The sequence below is a fragment of the Hirundo rustica genome, chromosome 3 (genome assembly GCF_015227805.2).
Source record: "Hirundo rustica isolate bHirRus1 chromosome 3, bHirRus1.pri.v3, whole genome shotgun sequence".
NCBI lineage: Eukaryota > Metazoa > Chordata > Aves > Passeriformes > Hirundinidae > Hirundo > Hirundo rustica.
Genome location: NC_053452.1, coordinates 43,993,319 through 43,999,318, shown reverse-complemented (window position 1 = coordinate 43,999,318; position 6,000 = coordinate 43,993,319).

The following is a 6,000-nucleotide window of genomic DNA, read 5'->3' as shown; positions in this document are numbered from 1 at the left end:
TTTTCATCCTCTGCAGAAAGGCAAATCTGTGTTGGTCCAGGCACAGAAACCAGAATTTTTGTGCTTGGTCTCAGGAGAGGGTTTTGACACAGCTGTATCAAATTAAAGAATTAAAGATGAATACAGAAATACACTTGTGTTACGGACCTATGTCAATTCAAAATGAGCCGGAGAAGAGGTTGTAGTCTAACAATGCCATTTTGTGTCACGGGTGATGATGACCTTGAAGACACTGAGGACTGAAAACCTCCTCACAGAAACTTTCATACATATGCCAAAGCTGTGACTCGGTCACAGGCTGTTACTTCAGCAGGTGTCTCCAAAATTCAGGCCCTGCTGTTCCTGAGTGCTGTACTGTTATGATCAGCTCTGACCTGGAAAACTGAAATCATATTAAAACTCACTACAAACTGAACATTTTATACTTCTGTCACAGTGTGAAGGCCCAGAGTGCAAATTAATAGAAGGTTTTATATGCATTTATATTTTAAAAATCACCCTTAAAAAGTCAGCATGAAGTTTTTATTTTCTGTCCTTCAGGAATATCCACCTATTCCAACAAATCCCAGAGAATCAATACTTGTTTAGAAAACTGTAATAACTAAAACATTAATCCTAATGTCTTTTAAATGCCTCTATAAGTGGTTTCTAAGTTTATCACAGGCTATGTAAGGGTAATGAACAAAATAGGGTAAGCTTGGAGCACAGTTCTTTTGAGGATACCTATACATGACAGGCATATCTCTACTCACTGGTCCAAGAATATGATATCAAAATGGGTGAAATAATTCCTTTGCTCCCATGACAAGAATACATTCCATGTGGAAGTCATCGGTATCAATGCGAAGCTTACCTGTAAGCCCTTTTGAGCCGCTCTTATTAAATACACATTACACATTCACCTGTACAAGTTGAAGGCTTGGAAGAACACATCTATTCCCCTGAAAGTGCTTTCAATGTGGACGCCTGCGGGGGGACAGTGATCATAAAGCAGCAAGAGAGCCAAAAGAATGCTGAGATTTCAGAGCCTGCATGATTACCCACAGCTGTACAAACAGTACAGTGGAGAAAACAGACTGACCTTGGCCATGTTTTGAGAGTGCCTGATAACCAGGTCCTCCAACGAGCCCTGTTTCAACATGAAGAGGAAAGAAGAGACGGTGACCCTGAGGAACAGGAGGAAACCTAATAATGACTAAAGCAGCAACATCACAAGTCAGCAGCTTAAACATCTTCAGGGGACTGGTCTGGGACAAAACTGGTTGGTGATGACAGACATCTGCCTTATGTACCTGGCAGCATGAGAAGTGAATTAAACCACAAACATGACAGCAATATCTCAAGTACAAGTAGACAGCACACTTCAAAACATGAATTACTGTGCTTTGACCATCCCAGAAATATCCATGGCAGAGAAATTTTAGTCTGTTTGCAAGAATTTTGAAATAGAATTTAAAAAGCAGACAGTGTTTCAGTGTATTTCTAAATCCACAGGGTCCTGGCTGTCTTTTTCCAGTTTATCAGTGTCTATATCCTACTGTATAGGGACAACATTGAGGAGGCCCATACTAGCAAATAATTGTAATGCTCATCTCACTGACCTCGCTTTTACCCTTGCAAACAGGTATTTTCTTTGCTGTTTCTTCACATGTCTGGGGAACACACCCTCCAACACTTGCAAAAACAAACACTATCAACTGGGCTGGCCATCAGTGTCCCCTCTAACTCTTATCTTGGGCTGTGTCCCTCTAGGGTTGTTAAGTTACATGCTTAACCTCAAGGAATCTCTCTCCCCTCCCTGTGGTGGACAAAACACAGTGGATCACCTAACTTGTAGAAGCGTTTGGCCCATAAATGACAGAGGCTTGATTCAGGATCAAAGCTAAAAACTAACTTCTTCTAGAATATCCAGCACCTCAGAGCAGGCTGTAGGGATGATCTTCAAAATGGTAGTAGGAAACAGCTTGAAGTTTGAAGGAAATCTTAAGCTTTGTTGAGCTGGAAAACTGAGCATTACACAATACTTGTTTTTCTCACCTTATGAATTCTGCCCTTGCAATGTGCAAATCCTTAGGCATCCCTGTGTTCACTACCATCCAGCATGTTGGTTAGCAGGGAAAAAAAAAAAAAAAAAAAAGTTCAAAACTCAACAAGGGCAGTAAGAAGATGGAAGAAAATCAGAAGGTGAAGGTCAGTATTCTGTCACTTAGTCATTTGTGGAGAACTACCCCCCTAGCACAGGCAGCATGAAAGTGTTTCCCTGTTAAGGCTCCATCTATAGCTGCTGCCAGCTTGGCAGGAAAAGCAACTCTCCGATGAAAACAAATTCCCGTGTTCCCATGACATTGAGTTGCTCCTGCAACGCTGCAGCTGTCAAAAACTTTGAGTGACTCCAAGGAGAAACTGGATTTACTCTGGCTGTTTTGCTCTCCCTTTTCAAACACTAATTTTATATTCTACAGTCAGCCAAGCAACTCTTTACAAATTTTACAACCCGTTCTCCCAAGAGCCTGAAGGCACAAAGCATTCACACTGTGCACAACCTGAGAACTAAAGCATAAAATGCATGAAAACACACAAAGCCTGTATGGACAGTCCTGAATAAGGTCAGTGAATCTGCCTACATCTTCATGAGCAAGCACTCACCTGACCTATAAGAGTTAAAACTAGACCATGTTAAAAGCTGATGTAAGCACAAGTAGGTATAGCTTATTTAGATCTGCCAACACAAAAATCCTGCATCTGATTTATGAGAAAGTGTATGGAGCACGTCCTCACCAGATTATCCACCAGCTGCCTATCAAGAGCTTGAGAGCAAACTTAGAGAATGAATAACTACAAATTGTATGTAATGAGTAGCTGGGAAGCAGGATAAGATGCAAGATGGGTCTTTTAAAACTACATCATGCCAAACTAAGCAATTACCTTTCTTAGATGTGATTAACCCAATCCCTCTTTAGGCAGAGGTAACATTGTCTGTCTCAACTATTGGACTTCACCAAAGCATTTGATTCAGTACCACTGAATCAACTTTGGTGATTAAAAGGCAAACTGGAGAAGATGGAGATTAGTCAACTTCAAGTCAAACTGTAAAGCAGTAGGGAACTGCCTTAAGAAGAAGACAAGTTGTGTTGGAAAGGTGCTGTACCAGGATGAGGGGGTTCCACAAGTATCAATCTTAGGACTTTCAATATTTTTACTGAGAGTTTAGATATTAAAAAACAACAACAACAACAACAAACAGGGGTGTTGTGCAACATGACTGATATGTGATGAAATCTGTCAACAGTAGACAGCTGGAGGGTGTTGCTGGTATGCAAAAATTTATGGATATCACAGGCAGAAATCTCTCAGAGATGAAATTATACAAATAGAGTCTAATGGTATAGTAAAAATCAGACAAAAAAGCAGTAGAAATTATTCTAATAACGTTGTGGAAAAGACACTAGAGAAACTTCATCTGGAATACTGTATACCATTCCAGTTAGATCTATTTTCAGAAAGCACTCAAACTGGAACAGGTGCTTTGAAGACATATCCAGGAACATTACAGGGAATAGACAGCATTTTCTATATGACGTTGAAAAAACTTCAGCAAAGCAAAGGATGAGAGAGCTTATGATTTCTCACCATAAACAGTGTGGGGGGACAGGAGGAAAAAAGTCAAATTGTTCAACTTGAAAGACAATCTGACTCAAAAATATTTGACTGCAAGCTGGTCATCAACAGATCAAGTCTTGAAATAAGAGAAAAGTTCCTAGCTACCAGAGGCATAACCAAAAAGGCAACCCACAGAGGAAGACAGCCCCAAATGTTGCTGTTTTTCAGTATGAGATCTCTTTCGTTTCCAAAGAACCTCTACCACATGGCTGCCTCTAGCAACCCAGGCCAGTGCTCCAAGAAACCGATTCCCATCTCTGTTCCTGCTCCTGTCCTCACAGCAGTTGCTGGTGGTGTCCCAGGAAGGTGTCCCTCAACTCTGGTCCTACACAAGCAGGCGTCTCTCTGGTTGCACAGACTTGAGAGGCAAATCTTCGAACCTCTGTCTCCCAGCCCTCAGGGAAGGTCACTCCCTTTTCTCACAGTGGTGTGCAAAATACAAAATCCTCTTCCATTTATCCAGCTGCCAGTTTTCCAGAGGTGTTCTTCATTTTGATCTTAGGCAGCAGTTAAACAGCTCATTTCCCCAGCCCAGGTGCTTCCTCCAGCACGGCGACAGGAAACGAGCAGGCTCTGAGGCAGGCAGGTTGCCGAGCCCCTGTGCAGCTTTTCTGTCCCTACCACTGCACTGGTCTCTGCCCCTGCCCCAGCACTGCAGCTTGCTTTGCTCTTGGCTGTGGCAGCACAAGCATCTGTGGGGACTTGCCTGAGCCAGCACTTGCTCTGTCCAAAACATATGCGCTATTGCAGTTGAAAAAGAGGAGCACAGGCTCCTGGGGAGAGGAGAAGCGGAGGCACACAGCTACTTTTGATTATCCATGTTGTGGCTACACATCCATAGGGCCTTTCCCCATAGGAGAAAAGAAATATGTATTTTGAAAGGTTTAATGTTATCTTTTCTGGACCCAACTACTTTAAAAACAGCATGTTGACTATGGCAGACAGTCAGGTGCTAAAGAACAATGCAGAAGTGCTCTTTCATATTTTTGGACTGCAAAACCTCCTCCTTGGAAGAAGGGGCAGAGGAGAGTGAGGGTCAGGCAATAGGATTGTAAGCTCTGCCAATTGTACCAACTCATCTGAAGCACCTTAGACCCCCCAAAGCCACTGACCATCTCTTGGGGACTGGCTTTCTATGTGATCATAGCGATGCACACTTTCACCACCACTGCTATGACATGCAGCTGCACCTGCCCCTCCTTCCCAACCTTGAGGCTGACCACGAGGAAAATGCCCTTTGTCACTTTGTCATTGCTGGCCATGCCAGGTTTACTAAACCACCTGTCTTTTTTATTCAGCATTGTACTGGCCTTGCAAGAACTGGAATTTTTCCAAATACTGTTTGAAGCCACCCTGCCTCTGCTCTCCCTCCTTGCTGGCAGAGGCTTTCTGCAGCCAGATGAAGGAGTGGGTACTTGCAGGTTGTCCCCTGCACTCCAGGAAAGCAGGGTCTATTGGGAAGCTTAAAGCTGACTTTTCCTTTGCACATGCTGACATCAAGAAGGTGCACAGAACTTGCCCATAGTCACAGCTCATGTGAATGTCAGCTCTACTGGAACCCAGAAGTCCCCTGGGTTTTGAGAAGGGGATCTTGCCAGTTTTCACAGAAAAGCATGAACAGAGAACACACTGTGAACAAGCTTGTGGAAGGCAGGGAATATGGGACAGGGCTGTTTTAAATTCTGTTACCACAGTATAATCCTGGTCTGTACCAATCTCAAAACTGCCCAGTACCTACTCTAATGGTGACAGCATTCAGAGGTAAACCTGTTCCTATGCAGATGGGACAGACAAATGTCACAATAAATAGTTCAGCAGTCTATCTTTAGAGCAGAGCTCCCACACATAAACAGAAAAGTAGCTATTTTGCCCACTCCTTTATATGTCGGCCCCGATGTCCCAGTCTGACTGACCTTTCACTAGTGTGAAACCTCTGAGAGCTATTTTCATCCTAGTACAAATCAGCAGAGCTTCGGGTTGGCATCACAGGAGGTTCTTACCTCATGGGGACTGTCCCAGCACAACCTTCCGCCAAAGCACACCTCTGGGCAGGAGATAACAAGATCTGCTGCACATGCTGACTACGGCTGTCTGCGGCTGTCCCGTCCCCCAACCCCCACCAGAGGAATCCTGAGCCAATCATTTAGAATTTCACTCTTCCCTTCCTTAAGAGAGGCCCAAACAAATACCAGTATCTTCCCTTCAGGCAGTGTTTCTGCCCCCCTGCTCCCTCACTGCAGCCAGTGAGGAGGTGAGCAGTGCAGTTCTCTGTGGTCTTCTGTGGTCAAGAGAGAGGGAGGTGCCTGCAGAAAGTAATTTATCCCTCCTAAAATCTTAACC